A 25,385-nucleotide genomic window follows, 5' to 3' on the forward strand; every position below is an offset into this window, starting at 1 on the left:
AGTCTCCGATCTTTTTACGGCATTGACAACCTTACGATTGATATGTAAGTATGGTCTATGGTGCATGTAATGTAGTTGCATATTAAAATATATAATGTCTTTGACTGAAGCTGAAAAAAAGGCGGCTGTTTTGTCGGCGTCTGATCTGTTGCGGCCGGGCTCTTTGTCATGCGAGTTTGAGTGCAAAGTTATTCTTGAAACAAGGATCTGCTGTTTTTATTCTTATTTGATTATGACTCCTATCATCTTTCTATCGCTTTTTTCAATAGAAGTTTTAATGAAGGAAAAATTTGGACTATGAAATTCAGGGATGATGAACGTAACTGCTCAATTTATCTGTGAGTGAATTCATCATTACAACAACAAAGATATCAGAAATCTGAATATGTGCAGTTATTTTTTCTCTATCATTAGCTCTTAGATGGTGATTGATTTTTCTTTTCATAATTTTTGTTTTTACATTAGGGGATTAGCACAGAACGATTCTGAATATAGCGTCATTTCTGATATCGTCAATTCTGAAAAAAATTATTGGCTTAGAGATCAAATAAAAGCGGCTTTTAAACAATCTGGATTTGCCAAGGAAAGTGTTGGACGTGAATTACTCCCATGTGAATTTGGGACGTACGTTAATGCTTCTGCTGAAACCATCAAATGCATAGAGTGCCCAGCAGGTAAATTTATTCGCAGTTTATGAAAGGTGCACAATTATATCGTCGGGATAATATGTTTACATTGTTAGTTAGCCCTGTGCTCATTATGGTTTAAAGGTACTTACATGTAGTATTAGCTGGCGTGTGCTTATTCCTGGAATACAAAAGTATCTATCTAAAGACAACGATAAGATACTGGTTGATACTCTTTTCCATGTAGAATATAATACTGTAAAGAGAAAGGAACCAATAAGCTACACTGTTGTTCGAGGTCACTGGTAACATATCTTCATTGAGTCGAGACCTATATTTGTTTGATTTTGGAGTAAAACGGTGTCACTTCAGGCTGGAAATTTCAGATACAGTGTAAGTTCTGGCAACGAGGAAACGTACCCAAGTCAACCAAATAACTGACAGCAATCCTATGATTATTCAGTGGACAGTGATGAGGAAAATCGCTTTAGCTACAACATTTAGAAAGTCATGTTCGCCTTTTGTACTAGAAGTACATATAGCTGTTTTTCACTGTCACGTCATCGAAAATAAAAACCAAAACCGTTCAATAGATTAAGTCCAGAATCTGGCAAATGAAAGACGTTTAATATACAAAGGATCTCGATGTGCTTCAAGTCGGTGCAATTTTTCACATGCGAGATATTCGGAGATATATTTAGTCTAATTTTATAAAGCTTTTGTATGGTGACGCCAAGTTGTTACACCTCTGAGAGTCACCAACATGGCGGCCGAAAATTAATAGCAGCGTATGTTACCGAGAAAACTAGTCGATCGCTGCCTGAAACAATGCGAAACAGGGCGATCACAAGCAGCGAACCTTGAAACACAGAAACAAACAAAGTAGATGGAAATGCATCAATCACAAGTAAACATTTGTTTCCTAAGAGGTCCGCTAAGATGATTGACGGAACAGAAAGACCCAAAATTCCTTCGAAGTTTGCAAAACGCGCAGCGCGATACAACGAATTTGGCTGTAATTGACTACAAATGTAATTAAGGTGATTCCCTGGTTTTGCATTGCGTATCTCTTACTGCGCATAACAAGATGGCCACCGTAAAAAAGAGCATGTGAAGTAACAGTATTAAAATGAAGTTAACCGAAGAGAAACGCTATTGCAGTTTTTGCTAGCAGTTGTTTCTTGTCGAAGTGAGACTCAATGTGCAATCTATGTTAGGTTCTTTTACTAGGGAATCACCTTAAGCCCTCAATGTAATAAGAATTGATCACTAATGTAATTAAACGACCTTGGTGCTATGAAAACCATATATACTCGATTTTAAGTCGGGACACAAAGCACCGTGGCCCTCTTTCGAAAAATACAATATAAGCGCCGCCCTCAAACAACCTTAGCAATACGCGCCATGGCAGTCTTTCGAATTAACAGAGTTAATTGGATTAAATGGGTTGAATGCAGTAGAAAATAAAGTTTTTACGAAATAGCGCCGCAAACCTTATTTGTTTTTCTTCTTTTATGTTAGACTGTTACGAACTGGGCGGTTCCATTTCGAAAAAAAAATGAAATATTTTGTTTTTTCGAAAGAGCACCGCGGCGCTTATTTGTGTCCCACTTTTACTGAGGGTGGCGCTCATCCGAGAAACACGGTTTTGATAGCATTTGAAGGTTTTAATTTAATCAGTATATTTTTTTTACCAATTTGTATTACATTTAAGGGCTTCATTACATTTGTGGTCAATTATTACATTTATGGCTTCAACACACATATATTATACTTTATTATGATATTACCTTTTAGGCGATCATTGTAAATATCACGTGACAATGACGACACGTTAGTTTTAGCTCCAAATCGAATTTCAGCCCTTGCACCGGTATTTTCCTTGAAAATGCTTTACGCTACTACCTATCTATAAATTAGATAAACAGCAATTAAACCACAACTCGTTAATATATTTTCTCTAAATTATTTTTTTTTCAGTGCACGTGATGCAATTGATCGGCGTACTATGAAATCCGCGAATTTCATGTCCATTGAAAACGAAACTTTTAAAGTTGTTTAACGCAAACGCATGCCCAAAATTAAAGCAATGTCATAGATTTAGATAATTTCTTACTCTGGGATTTGCTATTTGTAGTGTTGTGTCAGTTTAGGTCTTTAGTATGCGTTTTGTGAACTAATTTTAAGTGTTATGAGTATTTATGCAGCTGATGGTATTTAAAGAGTGGAAATTATTTGGTATTTAAAGAGTGGAAATTATTTATTAAGGGTCGTCGTTAGTTAATTGTTTGCTTATAGCCGGCGTTCTTAGGTACTTACTTAACACTTAAGGCTCGAGTTCACAACAACAACAACAACAAGTACTTCCCATGCAGCACAAGATAGTTTTCCGTGCGTGGCTGCCCATGCCACCGAAATCTTTCCCGAACATGGTAATGTTGTATCGAAAGGGATAAAATTGAGGAAAGGGAAAACAATTAGAGAACATCACATTACACAGTAGTTACCAAAAAAGGTGATTATGAAATTAATAGAGTTTATGATTTTAAGTATTTAGGCATCGTTCTTGACGAAAGTCTTACGTGGAAAGACTATGTTCGTTATGTTATTTCTAAGGTTGGTAAAAGAGTTGGTGTCTTAGGGCGCCTTAGAAGGAATATCACTATACATGCAGCTTTCGAGATGTATAATTCATTAATTTTGCCCATTTTTGATTATTGCGATGTTGTTTGGTCCAGCTGCAATAAATCAGATATGGAAAGTCTTGAATCTTTGCAAAGGCGGGCCTCGAAAAGTATAGTTAAATCTAAATGTGGTACAACATCCACCGACTATCTTAAATTTCAGAGTTTAGAAGATCGCCGTAACGCTCATATTTTAGGTTTAGTGAAGAGGTGTTTAAATAATAATGTACCACAGTTTTTAAAGAATTATTTTAAGTTGAATAAGGAAGTTATTTCAAGAGAAACAACAAGAAGCAATTTTATATACGTTCCTGCAGTAAGAACTGAGACCGCCAAGAAAAGTTTTTATTATAATGGCTCAGTTGTGTATAATAATTATTTAGTAAATAAGAATTAGTTTTAATTGTTATACTGTACTATTATTAACTTATAGTTACTTAGTTTCTTATTATTTATTTTGAACTTTTTTATTAGTCTTAATTTAGGTCTCCTATTGATAACAGATATACTTTTTAGTATTCTGAAGGGATTACCCTAGTTAAATTAAGGTTTACTACTACTATACGTTTTATACGCGAGTTCATCAGACGTTCGCTATTTAAATCTATTTAGCAATTGATAACACCGTAGTGACCGTAGTTCACCGTAGTTCACCAGTTTTCTCCCTTTCACAACATTACCATATTTCAGAAAGATTTTGGAGAGCAACCAAGAGCGGTGAATTCAAGCCAATTTTCAGGTGTAATTACTAGTGTTTTATAAAACTGGTCCAGATTCATCCAACTCATTCCTGCATTGGTTTATTTGTCATATTTCAAGAGATAATAAGCTAAGAGAGCGAATCCCCATACATGGCCCTGTTCCTATGAAATATATTTGAAATCTATTTTTGGTTCTGGAACTGCGTGGCTGTCTTAATGACGCCACCTTATTGGTCGGTTAGAACTGCGTCGTGTAATTCCATGCTTGACGGTTAATTCATTTCACTAACCATCACGTAGTAAGTAACGTAACGAGCGAACTTTTTGATAAAACTTAAATTGTCTATCGTCAATTCAATATATTTTAGAGTTGAGGCATTTAATCCCAGTAAGTTTTCTGATGTATCACATCTACCTATTATTTTCCCTTGCTAGTGATCTTTTTTAATCCTTAATTCTTTCAGGAGGTTTCTATTCGGACACGAAGGCTTTTGTAAATGACGGCTGCCGAAAATGCACCATTGGAACTTTTGTACATTACAATAAAGCACCCGGGAAAAGACCGTTTGACTGCAAGCCATGTCCAGAAGGTAATTCTCTTAAACTCCCACTCTTACCGCACTATGGAGCATAATATTAGTTATCATTTGATCCAAATTCAGCTTCTTTCTTATTAGCCGAGACCCTATCACGTGACCTGCAATTAACTGCCTACAAATAATTGTCTGCTCATGCGCAACGTCGTCCAACTTTCTTTGCCTGCAAATAATATTCTCCTTATGGATCGCTCTTGCGAGAGTTATAGTTATATGTATGTCCATATTGTATTTAGCTGTAATTAAAACTAGAGGTTACAAATATGTGTGTAATGCTGCACGCAGATACTGGGTGTCTGAGAAACGGTGAACTGATATACGCATGCAATTAACATATGTGGAATAAAGGATGATTTTAAGTGTTTACGTGCGCCACAATGAGTAAAAGGTAGCGCAAATTGGAATAACACAAAATAAATAAATGAATAAATAATACGAAGATTTGATTTCTATAGTCTCTACAAATTAGCATAATAACAAAGGATCACAAGTTCTTCAGGTGAATACCTTTGCGCGAATCGAGCTTAAAAATCAAGACCACTTTTCAGCCCGTGTTCATCAGCAGAAAACTCAACGAAGACCTTAAATTTCGAGAAGTCAAGCCAGCCATTGTTAACCAACAATGTGCGATGCAGGATATGTTGGTTATACTCGAGGCCACCTCCACGAACGCGTTGATGGACACAAACAGAAATCGTCGTCAATTTGTAAACATTATCTTGGCGAACATAACTCGGACGTACCACCTTTTCTTTCAGAACAATTTCACGTGCTCACTAAAGGTTCTAAAAAATTTGATTGCCTAATTAAGGAGATGCTCTTTATAAGAAAACTCAAACCATCCCTAAACGTGCGGGCGGACTCGATTCGCGCAAAGGTATTCAATTGAAGAAGTTGTGATCCTTTGTTATTATGCTAATTTGTAGAGACTATAGAAATCAAATCTTCGCATTATTTATTCATTTTGCCTTGAGAATGGTGTCATATGATACCGAAACGTCGGCTTTTAACGTTAATATTCGCTTGCAGATGTATTTAAAGTTAAAATAAAACAGCCTTTTTAAGGGTATTTTTGGAAAACTAAGTTTTAGATATTTCACATTGTAAATTTAGCTGAAAAGCCTTTTTGGGAGATAAATAAAGTTATTATTATTGCCCCCGCAGGGATTTCGCCCAGAAGGCGAAATCCCGAGGAGGCACTCTAGTAACTCGCGCGTATATTCAGGAAAGTACTTACAGTTGAAATATACAGTCATAAAGTCAATATGGAAAAAATCTCGATTTGCTTGAACAGGGGCCGCGAGGAATCGGTAGGTAATGATGACGTTTCTATTGTTTGCGCCCGCAAGTACGAAATAGTTAGGATGACGTATAGAAAGAACATCCCCATGGGACCGCTTAGGTAGATTTTGTGACATTTATTGTCGGTCATACTTCGACACTCTTTTGCGTTACGCGGTTATCAGTGACATTCTGTGGAGCAGTTGTTTCAGTGAAAGTTATGGACCAAAATTTTAACAACACTCGTTAAGCGCAGAAGAAGTTATTAAGTGCGTATAAATGTGTATATATAAACACTTGGAGAGTTTGTTAGACACGAGTTCACAAATCTTTCATTGGAAACCTTGCCAGACACTCTTTCTCTCTCTTTTACCGGAGTAAGACTCAGCTCCAAACAAGCAAGACGAGTTGAGCAACAGCTAGCTTCTCACTGCAGAACGATGTACGATTACAGAAATTCGCCAACAATCAAATTCTGTGCTGACTTATTCCCTGCTCACAGATGTTCTTCCGCTATAAAGTTTAAAAGGAGACTAGAATGCGCGAGTGTGAATTAATCAAACGTCCTTTTATTAAATTTCTAAGGCTTCCTTTCCGGCAAATAAAATGAACTGAATGTAAAAAGTGAAAGAAAAATAGCGAAACATTCAACTTCTTATTAAATCTTTTCTTATGGTTTAGAATAAACTATTCTCGAAACTTCCAGTCCAGTCCAGTCACTGGCAATGTTTTCAGGTCAGGTGCATGTTCTTTGCATAAGGAACTTTGTCACTTGGGCCTGATTAATACAAACGGGTAAGTGACGTTTACTGAAAATTCGAGGACTTCGAGAAGTGAGATTCTCTGATATCTCAGGTCACCGTAGTATTCGGATCAGCATCGTACGCCAGTGTTTGTTTACAATTGGTGATAACAGAGATTACGAGTAAATGAACTTTCCAAAGTTTGGCTCAGAAAGTTTAGTCAAACTTATTTTCTTGTCAAAGGCTGCTGCAGTCTGAATTCGAATAATATGTCGCAATAGAAACCAAACACTGAGTTTTCCTGGTTGAAAAAGTGTCAATCAACCAAGTAAGACAACAGCGAGCAAAAGGAGGTAAAATGGAGAAACCCCTCAAATCACACGTATACGTTTTCGTCTAGCGCGCTCGCTTTTGGTGGGCCAAAAAGGCTTTTAGTATGACATACAGGAAGAATGGTTTCTTCAAAAGGACCCTTTCACACCGGCTAAATATATATACCCTTGATGCTATAACATTCTGAAATATGGTAAAATTCACTGTATCAACAAAGCACGAAACATCACTTACTTTGCGCGGGTATTAAAAATATAAAGAAAGCCTAGATCAAGATAAAGTATAGCTTGAAAGTTACTTTAAGAAATGTGCAACAAACTTTGTAAAGATGAACTATAGATTAGCTTTCGTTTTCTCGTACAAGCGTTTTGAAAATGCCGTAATTTGCATAATTTGCTTCGGGCCTTCGACCAGGTTTAGGCCGATTTTAAACATTCCTGTTTTTCGCAAAAACGGAGCTTCGCTGGATCTTTTAAATATTGTTTTTGCAAATAGTTTACCAAAAGGGTTTTTTTTGGTGAAATTAAAAAAATTCGAATTTTTTGATCTGGCGCCAGATACTCGATATTTACTGACAACGGTTCTTAAATTTCTGCGTTCGCGTGTTATTGAAAAGTGCTAACTGTTTCCGAGAAATTTAACCTTATTAATTTATGCAAGTATATCTCACAGATTACGACAATTCGTTTGAACAATTTTGTTTCATTTCTTTTGTTTGACAGGAACTGACACAACTGCATTTGCAGGATTTCGCGCCTGCAAATGTTTGAAAGATCATTACCGTACGGATTTGTTTGGGGCTTGTAAGCCATGCGAGCTAGGATTAGAATGTCAAGATGATTGCGTAAATCTTAAAGATGGCTTTTGGTGGAAATGGAAGAATACGACACACCGTGAGCTGTACAGAAACTTCACCAAAACCGCAAAGGACTCCTTATTTACTCCTGAATTACACAACGCGAATGATTCCCGTATCGTATACCCGTACACCATTCCTCATCCGTACAGATGCCCCATGACAGACGCTTGTAAGGGAGGTTTGAATTCTTCATGTAATTCTGGTTATGAAGGACCATTATGTGCAGTTTGCAGTGATGGATATTATAAACAACTGAAGAAATGCAAACTGTGCCCAACTAAAGGAGAGATGATCAGACAGCTTGCAATTATGGGGGCAATAGTTATGTTACTGGTTATTATCGTGGTGTGGAGAAGCAAGAAAAAGAGCAAAAAGGATGCTGGACGATCTTTTCTTGACAAGGCCCTTGGAAGTATTAAAGTTACAATTGGCTTTTATCAAGTGACTTTTGGTATCATGGAAGCGTTTTCATACATTAAGTGGCCTGAAAGTCTCTCAGTTATTGGAGGATATTCCGAGATTGTTCAGGTTAACATTGTTCAGATAGCCCCCCTCCACTGCATCATTCCCAGCTTGAAATTTGACGCATTCGCAAGTCTTTTTGCAGTTATGGGATTGAATTTTGTAGCGGTGATTGTGGCCCTTGCAAGCTTCGCCTTTGCCACTTGGAAATCAACACGACATATTTTCAATGAAGAAGGAAAAATAAGGAAAAAGGAACAAATTAAAACGGTCGTAAAGAGAAATCTCTTTTTCTTTCTTTACGTGACCTACCTGAACACTTGCCTAAAAACGGCTCAAGTTTTGCCCCTTACCTGCCACAGGATCTGCGTTGACCAGGAGAAAGATGAAGGATGCGAGCAATATTTGAAAGCCGACTACAGCATTAACTGTAAAGGGGAGAGATACAACCGATTAGTCTTCGTGGGATACTGTTCCACTGTGTATGTGATTGTTCTGCCTGTTGCTGCTTTTATAGCAATTTGGAAACAGCAAAGAGCAGAAAGGAAAGCTAAGGAGGAAGCAACAAACGACACAAATGTTCTTGAAGACCAAAGCACGGTGCAAACGGCATTACGGTTCTTACACGAGAACTACCACTCTCGTTGTTGGTATTGGGAAGCGGTGGAGACAGCTCGAAAGGTTATTTTGACCTCTGGATTGATCCTTCTTGGTGGCGAGAGCAGAGCGTACATTGGATTGGCTTTGGTTTCGTCTGGACTGTTTAGTATGTATTTCGGGCTAAAAAATCCAATAAGTGATCCATTCGAAAACAAGCTTATGTTGTCTTCACTTGCCGTTACCTTCGTAAACCTTGCAATAGGAGCCGTCAGCTCAATCCCAGATGAAAGTTTTCCGTCATCAGTCGACCCAATCATGGATACCCTTCTGTTCAATGGCTTGATTTATGTTGCCAACTCCTTGCTGATTGGACTCCTTCTTGGTAAGTCAAAAGCAAAAATTGTTTGTCTGTCACAGTCCTGCTCATACCTTAACTGATACCTTATTCATGTGATGTTTCTTATCCGGCTTGACGTATTTATCTTCTTTTTATAACTATTAGCACCGGCGTTTCTTATTTGTTTAAAAGGGAAATTGTTTTCTGTGGATGGCTTATAGAACGAGAAATATTCGGAGGAACTGGAGGTGAATCAGCGAATAGCACTGGATATTCACTGATTGAGTAGTCAATCAGAATGCGTGAAAAACGCTATCCACTGTTTTAGTATATACTAAAAAGTATAAAAGGCTGGTTTACACGCCACCAGATTTGTCGGCAAGATTTTGTAAAGTAAACTTGTCGAACACAAATAATTCAAGCCTGATTTTGTTTTTATTTTGGCCTGCCTTTTGACAAAGAAATGCAACCTAGAAACTGCAACATGTAAATTGACTGTCACCGAGGACTATGGTGTCCTATAATCGGCCCTATCGCGTAAAATTATATTTCGGGCAATTAACCTTACAAAATACCAAGGTGGTGTATAGGTGGGCAACTGAGTTTTTTTGTTTAGGAATAATTTGTTTTTTAGGCCTAATCTACTGTGATCGAAGATGATTGTTATTTTTTGGGTGCACGTTTAGACTATTAACTCGATGTAAAATTTGTTTAACCCTTCATTGTACTGTTTGCAAACTCTTTTTTTCACTAAAATCACTTAGCCTTCCCTTAAAATTCACATGAATGTGACCTAAAGTTAACCGATCTGTGGATTACAAGTTTATTGTTTGATTTAAATTATCAATTTATTAAAGGGAGCTTTGCTTTTAGCCTGCGAACTGGAAACGTATTTTCTGTCGTCGCTTCTCTCCCTCCGAAAAATAACGTCTGCGATCTCGAGCTGTATCACGATTTCCATGAGGTCAGTGTTTATTAACCAATCATCATTCGGCTCTTATATTTGTGGAGCTAACACGCGAGAAAAGATAGGCTCGGAGTTCACTAGAAGACGCGTTTGCTAAAGTATGCGATGTTTTCGGGTTTGAGAAGCTTAAACAAGCACCAAGAAGAAGCAATTCGACAAGTAGTTAAATTAAAAAGTGATGTTTATGAACGTTGATGCGGATTGCCGACTGGTTATGAATAGTCTGTCGCGTTCAAAGATTTGTTTCAATAGATAAATGTGAGAATAACATGTAATTGTTATTTTCCCGCTATTCAGTCTTATGGAAGTTCAAGCTAAGTGAGGCGTTTATCTTTGCTTGCAGTACAACGCGATATCGCTTAGTGATATCAGCTCGGCGGCGGACATAAAAAGATAAAAAGCTGGATAAAATTCTATCCTTTACGGATCACCAGAATCTTGGCTTGGTAACGTACGAAGGCGAAGAATGGCAAGCGAATCGTACAAATAGTTGATGAAGCTATATTTTAGGCTGCAATTCATTCTTCTAAATTTAAATCTGTTCATCGCTATCCGTGAGAATTAAACATCCTGAAACAAGACGAAAAGAGCTGGGCCCTGCGGGATTCAACATTGCAGGAAGACATCACACTCACGGACTAAAGAAAATCGCTCAGTTATTCAGATCCAGAAGGCACTCTGGAGAAAATTAAAGAACCTAAAACCCTTATTTAGCCGCAATAAAGAGCTTTTCCCCTCAAAAGCGGTCACAGAAAATGATCTTGCATCATAGGAGAAATCATCTTTCCGACCAGAAACAAAAACCACATAAAATCAATAAGCGGGTCATGACCTCTCAGTGTGAAACAAGCGGCTAAAATAACATTTGCTCAGTCGAAACGTAGAACCCTCCAGAATAATCTGCCCGTCAGAGGAAAAAACCCATTGGAACAAGCAGCTTTTGGCATGAGGTAAAAGTCGTCCCTCAGGGGCGATGAGCCAGGAGAAACATCTGCCGTTTGCAGGCCATTGCAACCGACGTAAACAGAAAAATGGACACTGAAATCGACTCCAACTGAGGCCGATAAATTAACGCACAAATCTCCAATTCACTCTCGCTAATGATCTTCACTTTCTCCTTCAGACTGGAAATTTTACACTTAAGCGAAAAAGAAAAAAACAATATCCTTTGACCGAGGAAACTTTTTTCGGCGTTTCCCCTCTCATAGCTACATCAACAGTTTGCGGTCCTCGCGAATTTCGCGCGTGCAATCAACGGCATCTTTCTATCACTCAATTTAATTGGTCGACGACAAAAGAATAGAAACGACGTCCCGGAAAGAGTGCGTTCGATATGCATATGTTTGTTAGGCGTATAGGTAACAGTTCAGGCGGAAGGGTGGATGGTTCTTGCGATAAATAACTATGATTATACCAGGAGTAGTCAATCCATAAAAATCAGTATCGATAAAAATCGATAGCAATCAAGTGGTTTTTATCGACTGACAACGAAAATCGGTGAAAATCGATAAACCAAATTGCTGTGTCAAATCGGTATTATCGATTTTTCATGATTTCAACGATTTATAACGGTAACTCCGACATTGTTGTTTTTTGGCATAAGTTAAATAGTACAGCTGAGAAAACACGTGACGAGCAACAACTGATCAACAAATAGGAAATAAGAAATGTGGAAACTATTACAGACAAAAAATTATCTCTAAAACCGTGATCCTTTGGTACATAATAACAGAAACGGTTCGGTTTAATTACATTCGCAGTTCTCGCAGTCAAGTACGACGAGAAATACAACCTTAGATAAAAGATTTCCCAACCTGAATTTCAGACATCCTCTAGAGTCAAAGGAATGCCCGAAATTCAGACTAAAAGATTTCTCTGGATAGCTTTTCACCGTTTTCCGTTATCAATCGAAAAAATCACTTGATCGCTAACGACTTTATCGATTTCGATTTTTATCTATTGGCTACTCCGGGAAGTTACTACACGCGGAACTTTTTGAAAGGGCGGCAGATCTAAATCTTGAAAAACTAAGAAAAATATAAAACCTGGCCAACCTAGCAAACCTGACCAATATCGGTCATCCGAAGAAGACTTTATTTAGTTTAAAGCGGGTTTTAAAGAAAAGATAATATTTGTTTTAACTTTTTTCAAAAAAAAGTGATAGTAAATTGTTTGACCCCTTGACTCTCAATTGCGGCTCAGTTGTCAAAAAATTCACTGTTTTCATGAAATCAGTTTTCATTTTTGGATGAACAGAAGAACAGATGTATCTTCCGATAAAAATCAGTGGAATCGGTAAAATCTAGATAAATCGATAAACGAAACGAGTGTGTCATCGATTTCTACAGATTGGTCGATACAATCGACGTCAATTAAATCAGATTCCCGATTTCTATCGATTTATCGATTGATAAATCGATACCGATTTTTATCGATTGACTACTCCGGGGATTATTATAGCATATTTTGAACTTAAGGGTTGCGTACAGGAAGTTTCTATTTAAACTGTGTATCATCATGAAAAGGTTTTGAAGGCTAGTGATCAGAGTGATATCGTATGGTTCGTCTCAAGTGGTTGTAATTTGAGGAGAAACTGGCAAGAGTGCGTCGGGCGTGTAGAAAGAACGTGTTGTTTTGATTGGTGCAATAGATGTTCTGCAGGGCGCAGTTGTTCGAAGGCCGATTAGCGCCTAACCCTGGTTTCTTTTTCTTTTGTTCAAAAACTCTCTGCTATTTTCAAGAGCATCTAATCATCAACTTTTTGACAAAATGAAGCTTTCACATCGGAGTTCAAATTTCGATGTAGTCATTAATTCTATTTACTGGGAATCCGACATGCAGACAATACTGAAATTTACTATGAAATGAAACCGTTACTAGCTGGCAAGTCTTCTTAACTTGTGATGATTTTAACGATCGACCCAAGGTGGACCACATTTTTTTCTAGTGTATTGACTTCAGTGACTTGAGTGGCGCTACTGTGGGCTGGTCATGTTTTTCCGAATTAATAACATAGAGCTAAAATGTTCGTTTGTCCGGTGCCGAAAATGTCACAAGTCATGATGAAATGGCGCCCCCGAACTTCACATCTCGGTTGATTTACTTTGTGGAACAACGGCCGCCAAGCTACACAACTTGGTAGATTTACTTTGCGGAACTACGGCCGCCAAGCTACACAACTCAGTACATTTACTTTGTGGCACAACGGCCGCCAAGCTAAACAGCCTGGTTTAACCAGGAGTCGCACGCATTTTCCAAAGAAAAATATGAAGGCTTAATCCAAAGTAAAATTTTACTCAGGGTGTAAACTTTCAGCAAACTTTTAAAAGATGAACGCTTTGGAAGGTTCAGTAAACACAGATCGATAGTAGACCTTCAGCAAACTCTTAAATATGTACGCTTTACGAAGATTCAGCAAACTTTTTAAAGATGAACGCTTTATTCAGGGAGCATATGTCGCTGAAAAAATTTCAGTGGGATTTTTGTGATGATTTCAAGCGACTAGTGTAAAAGTGTTGAGGGGGACCTAAGGAACATGTTGAATGTTGTCGGCACTTCTGTAATTAGTGCAGGATGTTTTTAAGGGGCACTGAAAAATTCCCTATTGAGATTTACATGAAAACGAGGCTAAGGTATAGAAATGCTTAAACCACTGTTGCATGTTCAATCACACTCTTTTCTGTAAATCTCCTAAAGTAATATTTCATAAGATATGTAGGAATGTTATATTACCTCGACATTGGTGAAAATCAAAAGTCAAAATCCACATTTTTAGTAATGAAAGAATTATGCCTTGGAATATCAATGGTGGAAAACAACTAATTTGTCCTGCAACAAATGTACATATTTACTCTTTTTCCCCAGCACTTAAAAAGTGAAGTTTAAACTAGATTCCCTTTATAATAAAATAAGAAATTCTATTTTAAACTATTATAGTTATATAGGCTATTTTTTCTTCATTGCACGCGCTAATACATATTCCAGTTTTCTGGTTTCGAGTTGTGTGTTGACGCAAGAACATCTGGGATACATATTGCCGTTTTACGTCACTTGTCCAGTCTAAATGTCGAGTTCTAATACAGACTGGAGAGACCAAAGACTCAATTTAAGTTTTTGCATTGTTTGTGGCCAAATGAAAGACTTGTGGGGGAACCCAACTTCTCATGAGAGAGTTTTGAGATGCATACAAGAATGGGCGTCTTACGGCCATTTAGAATATTTCTAAAATTGGTGAAAAATATAAACGTTTACAGCTCAAAAGCTTAGGGATAAAGAGGTATCGTAGCACAGACGGTCCTCAAATGGTATAAGGACGCTATCCATACAAACATATCTCTCAATCGCTCACACATTGTCGAGCAAGAAAAGCTAGGGAGACTGTTTGCAGTCTATACGGGAATGTTCATGCAAGCAATAGAACGGTACGAGAAAGAGTTGGTTGGACCTGTAGTGAAACAAGACGAAATATTTCAAAAGTGGCACCAGAGGAGATGCCACTGCGGCTTACAAGGTCTAATACATTACCTTTTAATTAGCAGAGATAAGTGTTTCTTTTGTGACGTCAGTGAGTCTCGCAGGAAAGTCCTTCTACTGTTTTCAGTCCATTACCCAGTCCTTACGTACGGCAAATGAAATTCTGGAAACGACCGTCTCCGAGCAAAACTGGGTACATTTAACAATTATTCCTTCAGCCCGAATGGGCTCTGAGTCAATAGCCCATGAGGCTGAATGCCGAATGGGATAGTGACTCAGAGCCCATTCGGGCTCGAGGAATAATTGTTTTATTAAAATCCAACTAGCTGGTCAAACATATCGAGACAAAACAACTTGAACTAGTTAAAGCTGGACTTTAATCCTTTTTTGCCGCCGAAAAGCCGGCGCTTTTCGCTACTAGTGGGCTATAACATATATAGCCTAGTAGTAGCTCAACCAATCAGAACGCAGCATTGATAATAGATCACTAGTTGGATTTACTAATATTAATTAGACATCAGTGATATACAAGATTTCTTGAATTAGGTATCATAAGGTCTGTTGGGTGAATAATGTCACAAATTTACTACTCCGAACAATTATGCAACGACGCTCCAACAGAGATTTTAGCAATGACAGAGATTAACTTAAGAGAAGGCAAGATATAGACTATGTCCGATTTACAAGCAGCATATTCATGCGAGTATTTTTGAAGCAAAAAATGTCCATGAAACGGTGTGCAAATGAAAAACACTTCAACAGGTAATTCAAATTATGATACCTGAAGTGGAAGTTCATCGAACAACAAATGCTAACGAATCAGACCGATTAAGCATTAAGAAGACAGGGGATGCCGCGAGTCAATTATTAGAAAAGAGAAGTACTGACGATCCAAAACAAATAAAAGTACTGAAGCTGCACTCAACTTGTTACGGAAGGCAATCAATAGCTGCACGAAATGAGTGTTTCAATGATTGGCCAGTACGAGTTTTTTGTCAGTTCCGAGATCGTTGTTTGCACCCAATGGTAAAACAGGGTAAAACGCTTCTTCTGCAAAGAACGCTTTGATTAAAATTCTTGGAAAGTTTAGCTCTTCGTGGCAAATCAGAGCAAAGAACGACCACTCGTCCACAGATTAGTGAGATTGAAATAGTAAATATGGAGCCCTACTCTCATCCACCTCAACTGCGAGTTGCTGTTGTTGACGTCAAAAGTTGGAAGAACGTTAATCTCTTGGCAAGCCGGAAACTATCAAAGACTGTTCGCAATTAGCTGAGCGCTTTACTGTCAGCATCAACAATATATAAGGACAAGTCTAATTATGAGGTCCGTCTGGTTTTCGATAGATATGACTTGCCGATGTCTCTAAAAACGGCTACCTGAGTAAACAGGCAGGTTGATCAAGATCCCGTATATTAACGTATTAGTAATGCCACACACATCGACCAGGAATTCGACCAGGTACCAGTAAGAAGACTCCTTTCTCATAGTAAGACCAAGAACGAGCTATCTAGCTACCTAGATTATGCTATGGAGACAATTCTACGAGCTGTTGTGGCCTGGGGATGCCAGTGTCGTGCAACACATCAAAATGTGAACCATCTTCAAAGTGAGCAAGAAGAAGCACACACCAACATGTTGCTACATGCTCTGGACGCAACTGCCAATGGTGCAACGTAGCTTTTTATCCATTCTCCAGACACAGCCACTTTACTTTTGCTTCTAAGGTGCTATCTGGAGTTGTGTGTGAATATATCGTTTGTCGCTGGTACGGGGGATAACCATCGTGCGATTGGCCTTGGTCCAAAAGCTAGCGACCAATAACATCGCGACGTAATTGAGAAATCAGATCAATAACCGGAGTATAATACCATCAACTGACGTGATACAACTCACTTTGACGCTGAAGATGACTACCATACAGGTTGTCGAAACGCCAGTCACTGTCAACAACAACAGTCCTTTTCAGGATTAAGTTCTCCCGGACGATCAAACTCAGCCTAGGCCTACTTTTAAAATGAATCCTGGGTTAAAACCTTTCATAGTATAACTATTAGAGCAACGTGCTGTGAGTTCATTTTCTGCAGTATATAATTCATTACTTTTAAAAAGGGCAGTTTCTGTGTTGTGCTGTTTTCTGTACGCAGACTGAAAATAGCCAATAGACAACGATAAATTGATGGTCTTGGTGATAATGGGCAGAAGTGAGTCAATGCAGTTGACAACTAACGATGTTGGCATCGGATCAAGTTAGCAGGGCTTTTTCGAGGAGCTTTCGATCAAATTGCTCACATCATTTTCAGACGGCTGTGAAAACTGTCCATTATGCTGCATGGGCATAAGCAGCTGTTGTTGGATGGTGGAAGAGAAGACAATCCAGAAGCCATGTTGTCAAGTTTAGCTTGAATGTTGACGGTCTTCTCTTTAAAGTAGCTACCCATATCATCTGTAAATGTTAGCTTGTCTCTAAATGGCGGATAAGGTACTTCATGGGTGCGACAGATTTCAAGTGATTTTAAACTCGTCCGATGAACAGCGATGAGATTCTTAGCATTTGACCCACGATTGCAGCGTTTGTTTACATTGTGATAATATGGTAATTTCTGATCAGAATAATAAAATTGGGTCGTTCTCTCTCTTTCTCTGCCAAATAAAACTGGTATACGACGCAGTCGTTGTTTTGGTATTACCTCAGCGCGCACAAGTCGAGTCCTAAGAATGTAAAGGTCCTTCAAGGACAGAAAAAAATATCTTAAAACAGGAGTCCGTGCACGAAGTTCCAATAGTTGTTATCTTGAGAATCTATAATCAGTGTGCTTGGCGGGGGAATTTAAATTCGCAGTCGATCTTATGGTTGCCTGTATCGGTTGACTTTTGCTGTAGACTTTGACTTAATCCAGTACATTTAGGAATCTGACTGCATGGACCAGGTTGAATCTGAATATCCATGGCGATTGTGATGTCTTGGTGGGAGAACGAAAGAAATAAACAGATCTCGCCATGTTTTCGCCAGACACAGATCGGGCGAGCTGGAACGGGCAAGCAATGTAATATAACTTTCCTCTGTTGAAGATTACCAGAGTTCCACGCATTCAGAAGGGCTGGACGTCACCGGGTGTTTTCCTGGTAAAGGGAAACGAACTTCCATGCTGGAAAACGTTCATGTGGACGCTTTGGGAAACCTTGGAACCACAGTGCATCCCCCAGACGACGTATTGGCTTTTGTGGAGAAGTTTATATGCGAGCATTATCAGCCTGGAACCGGCGGTCACTCACATGTCAAGGAACTAAGATGGTATATGTGCGGAAAAAAATCAGTGGAAATCGGATAGGCTTCCACCAATACGAGAGACAATTCTCTTAGCCCCTTATCAAATGAGGGTCTGGAACAATGATAAAGTGTGCTGTCCTAGCTGGCCACAGCCATATGGATTTGGGTGGGAGAATCCGGGAAGAAAAATGGATCCACGTTTCGACTAAAGAAGCACCACAGGGGGCCCACACAATCTGTTTGTGTAGCCGATTGTTATCTTTTTTGTTTGTCTTTTTTTTTATTGGATGTCGTTAAACAAATGGTTAAATAATAACTGATGAAGAACACTTGGTAAGCGTTTGTTGTTTAACGACATCCAATCAAAAAGAGGCAATCAGTGGGACGGTTTCTGGCTGGCACGTATGAATCTTGCTACGCATTCCAGTCGCTCGAATACTGTGGGATTTTGATTTTCTTCGAGGGCTAGCTCTGGGCCGTTTGGATGGATTTTCGATTGGAAGGTACGAGAAGAATCGTGAATCTTTTGACCTTTATGCTGCGAAGTTTGAAAGCGGAGCAATGCGATTTTGGGGGGAAAAATCGCTCCGGCGCTGGAACCCTTTCAAAACAAGGATTCCTCCCTTGTCCTTCTGTTATATGGAACAGTCAACGGCGAACTCAAATTCATTCAAAATCGCTCAAAAAACCGCTTTTGAGGCAAAAGGACGACCATACACCACAGGCAAGGTAATTCAACGTTTATTCATCATTGATTTATAACATAGTTAGCGATGTATCGCTATAGGTGAAGCAAACGGTAAATCCAGTACATTTACTATAAAATAACAATCGGCTGCACAAACAGATTGTGTGGGCCCCCTGTGGAAGCACTTGCTCCTAAAGCAATCGTTCAATTGGTCAAGTGCGGCTGTCATAAGAACCGATGCTCAAACAAAAGATGCCTGCTTGAAATCAGGGTTGAACCTGCACTTAACCCTGTTCTTGCTGTGACAGTGATGATCCCCGAGAAAATGCATGTGAAGATACTGATACACTAAAAGTTGAGTGCGAGGACACTTACAGCGAGGAATAATATATAGATTTAGCCATGGCTAAAAGCGAGGCTCCCATTAATAAATTTATAATTTAAATCAAACAATAAACTTGTATTCCATAATTAAGTTTACTTTAAGCCGTGCGCAAACGGATGCAACAGTGTTGGTCAACAACTCCAACATTGTTGGGAGTTGTTGCGTCCGTTTGTGCGTAGCTAAGAGTTTGACCGGTTTCAAACGTGGCGTAACAACATCCAACAACATGCAACAGGGTGCACAAACAGACGCAACATGTAACATCCAGCAAAGTTGGGAGTTGTTGGCCAACGATGTTGCGTCCGTTTGCACGGGGCTTTAGAGCACATTCATGTGACTTTTGAAGGAAAGGCTAAGTGATTTTAGAGAAAAATAATTTGCAAACAGCCCGAGAGTGAACCAAATCTAACACCGAGTTGATGGCCTCATATGTACACCTAAAAACTGGCAATCATGTTCGATCACATTTAAAAGCCATAATGGCTCTTGATCACCATAGATTAATTAAGTCTGGAAAAAAATCAGGCCGAATTTTTTGTATTCTACAGGTTTACTTTACAAAATCTTGCTAACAAATCTAGGTGCGTGTAAACCAACCCTTTATACCATTTATACATCACATCTGAGGTCAATCAGTACTACGAGGCACTGTTTTTAATATATCATTTAGCCAGGGCTAAAAGCGAAGCTCCCGTTAATAAATTCATAATTCAAATCAAACAATAAACTTGTAATCCACAGATAGGGCACATTCATGTGACTTTTGAGGCAAATTAAGGCTAAGTGATTTTAGAGAAAAATAATTTGACAGTCCAAGAGTGAAACAAATTTTACATCCAGTTAATAGTCTTATTTGTACACCCAAAAATAGCAATCATGTTCGATCACACAGTAGATTAGGCCTGGAAAACAAGTAGACCTATTCGTGTATTGTATTTGCATCAGCTGTTGCATCATAATGTGGCATTCACCAGTCTCTCCAACAATGCTCTGTTAGAGAGACTATGGATAATTGGACAACCCCGAAATATAATTTTAAGAAACACATGAGCCACGATAGTCCTTGGTGGCAGCCAATTGACACGTTGCACTCCTCTGTCTAAAAGGGAGGCCAAAATAAAAAATCAGGCCGGATTTTTTGTGTTCAACAAGTTTAGTTTACAAGTAAATCTTGGCGACGAATCTGGTGGCGTGTAAACCAACCTTTTAAACATACTTTTTCTCGACACGTCTCAGGTAAACAGTACTATGAGGCCCTTTTTTTATCATACAGACCTCGGACAGAATTTGTCTTTTTTTTGCCCTATAATTCTGCAGTTTTTCACAATTTTGCAAGACAAGTTGCACTCATTCAATATCCACGACGTCAAAGCACGCGCTTCCTTTGCACAACAAATTATAGCATTGAATTATAAAACGTTTTCATGAAAAGAATTCCATAATGCGGGACTTTTCCGTTAGAAAAATATGGTCCTATGTGATATGCAGGGCAATAATTATGGGCTTTTAGTGAAAACGATAAAAAAAATTCCCAAAATCACCTTTTCGACCAGCCGGATAGCCTGCGAGCAAGCTCTCCTATTTGGGCAGGCGAAGCAAGCCTCGAGAGAACGCGCGAGCGAGGGGCCGAGGAAAGGAGTCCTCTGCCCCTCGCGGCTTCGCCGCTAGCTCGCGCGTTCTCGCGAGACTCGTTTAACTCGCCCAAATAGGAGAGCTTCACTTCGCAGGCTACCAGCCGGACGGGTTCTCACTTTTGACAGGCAAATTTGCAGTGCGATTAATAGAGTTACCATTTACGCCTCAACACGATAGAGGAATTGTTATGTTTAGGTTTTATTTCCCTTTATTTGTTAAACTGTGTATGGTTTTGTTATGTGTAATCTTTAAAAGCGAGTGATATTTACGCGCGGCGTTTTGAGTATTCCTGCATGCAACGTTTATGTTCGACTGGAACAACCAGTGCAGCGATAAAAACTGCGGGAGGGACTACTAACAATCAATAAAATAAATATAATTCGGTGAAACATGTATAGAGACAATAATTTTCATTCACGAAGAGAAGTATTGAGAGTAAAGTGTCTCTGAAAACCATGATTCAGGTAAGCATAAACTTGTTTATGTTTTAAGCCGGCTTCCCGGTGTTTGCTCTTTTTCAAGATGAACTCGAGGCAAGAAAATCGCTCAGAGCTTTCTGTTTATAGCCAAAATCATAACTAAACAATCTTCGGAACCTTTTCTTTGAATTTGCGGTCAGAAACTGTCTAAAGGCTTTTTAAACCTGATATGTAGGTCAGATCATTGCTCGTGTATAAACTTAAGCCGCATAAACCATACGCTCGACTTCAGGAAACCGAAAAAAAAACACATCAAAGACAATAATTGCTCAGGCTTACCAGTCGAGATGATGCTTCTGAAGGTCATCAAGTGTCTCAGAATCGCTGGAGACTTTTCAACCCTCTTACGCCTCAAACAAGGGCGAGTGAGTAAGCTCATTTTTTTCATTTGTCATCAAAAAGCGCAATAAACAAACCAGTCATGAATTATAGAACAATCTTGATAGCAGCTGTATTTCATTTTGTACACCAAGAAGAAAAACAAAGTTTAAAACATCACAAGATGACACAAAACTCTGTCCGCTCCAGCCATCAGTAAGCAAGTTTCCGGACGCCGCACAAATTTTCCGCATGAACTCACCTGTCAAATTTTGATCAATCACAATATAAAAATTGTAGGTAGAGCGTGATCAGCGCGTGACAGTGAGAAAAGTCAAAAGCGGTCAGGAGATACTGGTCAGCAGAAACACTATTTTGACAACTGTCAATTAATCAGAACATGGATGTGCAATATCAGGTTGCAGGCTCCCAAACTAGCTGGAAAGTGTGAGATTAAACATTGGTATGCCCTGTGGTGCGGAAGGACGGAAGGTCGGGTGGTTGGTGTACGGTCACGTGATTGCCGAATTTTCTGGGATGGATAGATTTTCTAAGCTATGGGGCTTCGAATTGAGCCAGTGATCAAATAAAATATCAGCGCAAAACTTTAAACACTACGTGACCTCAATGGACAGAAAAATAAGCACGTGATACACTCAAGCGATGATGGTCAGCGTATACTCTAGTTTGACAGCTGTCAATTAACCTTCATGAGAGTGGCGAATATCGAATTAACAGACTACGAGTGTGAGTAAGACATATCCGTCCGGCATGTAGTGGAAAATGTCAGTTCGTGTACCTGAGCGAACCTGAGCCCACGTTATTAGTTTTCTGATAGTGGTCTGCACACGTCCCATTTTGACAGCTGTCAATTGACCTTAATTGGGCTTGCCAATATAACTTTAAACGACTGCCAGGCGTAGTGCCGTTTTTTTGTTGAATTGGTAAGCGTGACATATTATATCAGCTTATATGTAGGGGCAAAGCAACTGGTCTTTCATCTGAGCCCGCGAGATGGTCATGTGATAATTGTCAGCGGATGTCTGATTTTGACAGCTGTCAATCTAATTGTACTCATACGGAAGGCTTACATAACTGAAAGGCTAGTCAAGATGTGCAAGATCTATTTGACATTTGACATCGGCTTACATGAAGTGTGTGTACGGGTGGGCGGGCGTACGCTACGTCATAACCAAATTTTCTCGGATGGATAGTTTACCAAATTTTCTTTCCCATGGTGCTCCGCTGCGCGCGCGCGAGAGCTCCACTATCATACAGACCTCGGAAAGAATGAACTATTTCACAATTTTGCCATACAAATTGCGCTCATTCAATATTCAGGACGATCGACGCATGCGTGGGCTTTTAGCTAAACCGTTCAAAAAGTTTCCAAAATCACCTATACGGCCAGCCGGTTATCACTTTTGCAGTGCGAGATGTGGTCGAGTGTTTGAATGAATATTAATAGAGTTACGCTCCAACATAACAAGAATTTATTATGTTTTTTTAATTTAAAAATATACATTCGATTGTGATTGGCTAAGAGAAATGCAGTTTTTAGGTAACACGGTGCAGAAAAAAATGTAATTTAGTGCAAGAAAAGGGTAACAAACGTGACATTCTGATTGGTTAATAAACAAAAGAACCCGCTAAGAGCCAATCAAATGCGCCATTTAAATGGCGCACATTTTGGATCCGCTCTGGACCAGTTTGGAGCAAAAACCGCAATGGTTTGCATTTGTAGCACATTTGCTTTTGCAACCGAAACAACCATAGAGTAGCTGAAAAACTGCTCTAATACGAAAACATTGCGAAAAGCACTGGTTTTTGGCCCTCTGTTTGGAAGAATTGGTGCGTAGAGGAGAAAATTACTGATGAAATAGAATATTAGTTGGCTAGCCACAATTCTGTACAAAAAAAGACTATAAAGTGAGCAAAAAACTGCTAATATAGAAGAAAAGCAGAGAAAAAAAGAGTGCAATAGAGAAAGATCAAAACAGATTCGCAAATAAAGTCAAAATTTTGGCTTGTGCGCATGCATGAAAAGCAAAAAAGCCGTTTAATTACGCGATTAGTCGGAAAATATGCCTTTGTTTGATGAAAAATTAATTTTTAGCCATTCTTTTAGCCATGCTAATTGGTCGAAAACCAGTCCAAGAAGAGGAATTGGTGAAAAATGCGGTTATTTCTCTACTCGCCGGCCGTCACCAAAGGGTTGAAGAAAGTTACCAATTTGTTTCAAATTGGCCTTTTTCCTCATAAAAATTTGCCCATTTCAGCACAAAACAGGTTTGTAATGTGCAAAAGAAGAACTTCCAACGTTTAATTAATGTTAATAGCAATTTTCTTATTTAGATAATTGAGATATTACCGTAAAGTTCCGATAGTAACGACCCCCCCGAAAGTAACGATCCCCCGAAAAAAGCGACCCCCAAAGGCTGCTAATTCCGAAAGTAACGAGGGTCGCTACTATCGGAACTCTACAGTAGTTGAATAGCCTAATTTCAAAAGCAAAATGGCGGTCACTGTGACGTCATACATGACGTCATCATATCTTGACTAACCTTAACAATGCTAAAATAATATCTCAGATACCTAGTAGTTCAAATCTTCTTTTAAAAAATCGTGTGTTTAAATTAAGAGGGAATCAAAGGTTTGTTTGTAAATCCAAGGTGGCTACCAAAATAAAAGTTTAAGTGGAAAATTTAAAATTCGATTTACAAAGTGAAAGCTACCGTTCTATCCTTGCTATCATGCATTTTTGTGATGCTTTTTACTCGAAGATTTAGATTATACAAGTTTTGTTTGTTCCCCTTAAGTGAGCCATACAACCCCCCTAGCTGATGGACTATTAGCATCTACAGTTGACTCCCGATACCTTGAACCTTCAAGGGAAATCGAAAAAGGTTCGAGTTATCTGGAGGTCGAAAAAAAATAGCCGAGAGTGAGGAAAAAAACAGTTTTTACTGTATAGTGAACATTTTAGTGGCAATTAATCGTAGAAATGTCAAGTGAAAATTAAAAGATACCTCTAGATTATAAATCAGAACGTAACATAACAAAACCTTGCTTAAATAGAGCATGCGTTTTACTGTTTTGAGAAGTAAAGCTGTTTCACGTTAGATTTGTGACAAACAACATTAGCCTCCAATAGTAAATTATAAGCCTACAACACGTCAATGAGAAATTCAAAATTCAATGTTTGGGACGCCAGTAGACTGTTTTTCCCGACTTTTAAGGGCTCAAAACATGGTTCGAGTTATTGAAGGTAACATTATATAGAAATGATCTGAGGGGAAACAAAAACTACTTTGGGTTAGTGGGAGGTTCGAGTTACCGAGGGTAAAATTACAGTAAATGTATGACGGAAATCCAGGGGAAATAGATTTTGGTTCGAGTCAGCGCGAGGTTCGAGTTATCGGGAGTCAACTGTATTGTGATTTAACCCCATACTCATCCTACTCTCCCGCTATCTTTGCTTCTTGTTTTTTGTGATGAATCAGTTTATCATTACGGACAATCCGTTAAATTACAAGAATTTACGGGCGGCCATCCTGGTTACAAATGTACGCAGTCTTTAAACCTCAGGATGCCTCGAAGTTTCTTATGGGCCTGGGAAAATTGAAACTAAATTTTAAACTAATTGCCGCACGCAACAGTAGCTTCAGGTTCCGTAATGAAAACTATGTGGTCTTTTCACTCAAACAAGCATATTCTCGACCAGCTACCGATTGTGGCTTAATGGAAGGAAAGCTTTCTACAGGCGATACCATTCGTTTGATTTAATGACTTTACCAATCGTAAGAATTCAAGTTTCTATTCTAAGAAATGCCACCTTTAATGTAAATCAAAGAAGCTCTCTAAGGATCTTCCGCCAACCATATGATAACTTTTCATTATAGAGACGTTCTAGAACAGTAGTCAAGTTTATCCTTTCTGATTGCAGC

At 38.8% G+C, this 25,385-nt stretch overlaps 1 protein-coding gene and 1 long non-coding RNA gene across 2 annotated transcripts in view; both read left to right on the forward strand.

The window, feature by feature from the left end:
- LOC140926712 (uncharacterized) overlaps positions 1–25,385 on the forward strand; it is a 737,711-nt gene that overhangs the window by 56,019 nt on the left and 656,307 nt on the right. The gene's annotated exons all lie outside the window — the stretch shown is intronic.
- LOC140940979 (uncharacterized) lies at positions 597–7,799 on the forward strand. Its single transcript, XR_012166397.1, has 3 exons — positions 597–674; positions 4,476–4,601; positions 7,687–7,799. It is a non-coding gene; the product is annotated as an uncharacterized lncRNA (long non-coding RNA).

The sequence above is a fragment of the Porites lutea genome, chromosome 1 (assembly GCF_958299795.1).
Source record: "Porites lutea chromosome 1, jaPorLute2.1, whole genome shotgun sequence".
In the NCBI taxonomy this organism is placed as follows: Eukaryota; Metazoa; Cnidaria; class Anthozoa; order Scleractinia; family Poritidae; genus Porites; species Porites lutea.